The 1,227-nt window shown below is 35.5% G+C and overlaps 1 protein-coding gene across 1 annotated transcript in view; it reads left to right on the top strand.

Moving 5' to 3' along the window:
- Window positions 1-1,227, top strand: part of DMD (dystrophin) — a 2,517,447-nt gene that overhangs the window by 1,371,506 nt on the left and 1,144,714 nt on the right. The gene's annotated exons all lie outside the window — the stretch shown is intronic.

Raw genomic sequence — 1,227 nt, 5'->3', positions numbered from 1 at the left:
AAAAAAAAAACACCATGCTTTTCTCTAAATACAATTTTCTCTTTGGCCTTACCAGCTCTACCCTCTAAGGTATACCTTTTATTTTTTTATAAGGCCATCCCCTATTAATGCATGATCAATTTGTCCTTATCAGTCACTCAGCATCCTTGTATAATGCTATGTCTTGTGGATAGATTAGGATTTCCTCTGCAGAACTTTCATTGACTCACCTCTTTGGCTCATGGAGATTTTCCATTAGAGTTTTTTTCTGTCTCTAGAATTCTGTAGTGTTCAAAAGGGTTTAGAGCTCTTGAAAGAATTCCTCTGACTTTATAATCCATGCTTTTCCCCCAACACATCTTTTTTGTAAAGGGGGCATCAGATACTTGGTGTGTGCTAGCAATGGCATACATAAATCAGATGGGGGGAATTAATGAAAACAGATATTCCAAGATCTGGAACTTCAAGATTAATCTTCTGTGGTTTAACTCAGCTTAAAATGAGTCTAACATATTTAAGAGACCAGAATAAACCCACGTTAAAAAATCATTTATGTTATCTGTGCTAAGAATGCATGTTATATAGATAACAGATTATTGTTTTCTAAATAGCAGTAGAAGTAACACAGAAATCTCTATTTGGCCCATCATAGAATTAGAATTTGTATATAATGGGATGGTTAATTCTAAAAATCAATTTGACTCTCACAAAATGCCAATCTTGTTTGTTGAAGGACAGGTAAGAAGAAGGTACCAGCCTGTGCCCTGTTCAAGAAACAATTCATCTCTAACATTTGTGGATTTCTCAATCTCTGCTGCTTGTTCAGTTTTTTTTGTAATTTGCATTAATTTTCTACATGGATGTTTGTAGATTGACCTTAGCTGCCAGGAATGGAATGTTCTGTGTAAAGTAACATATGCCTTAAAGAATGCAACCTAAGCAGGGAGGATAGTGTGACCAATTGCCTAAGTAATAGATAGTGACAACAGAAATATTATTCTAGTAAAAGGTGAATCAGTTTTCCTTTGCTCAGTGGGCATCATGTCTGAAGGCCTGGCTAGAATACACCAGGTGGTACAGATTGACAGGGCCTAGAATGTCAATGGCTCTGCAATTGGAGGGAATCAGAAGTTGAAGAGACAAACCCAAAAAGTAGACATTTGAAGTTTAAGGGTTGCTTTATATAGAACACAATGATAAATATTACTGAAATGAAAACTGTGATTTTCAACTATTTTTCACTAGAAC

The sequence above is a fragment of the Propithecus coquereli genome, unplaced genomic scaffold, assembly GCF_000956105.1.
Source record: "Propithecus coquereli isolate 6110/MARCELLA unplaced genomic scaffold, Pcoq_1.0 Scaffold132, whole genome shotgun sequence".
In the NCBI taxonomy this organism is placed as follows: Eukaryota; Metazoa; Chordata; class Mammalia; order Primates; family Indriidae; genus Propithecus; species Propithecus coquereli.
This window is presented reverse-complemented; position numbering and strand designations above follow the sequence as displayed.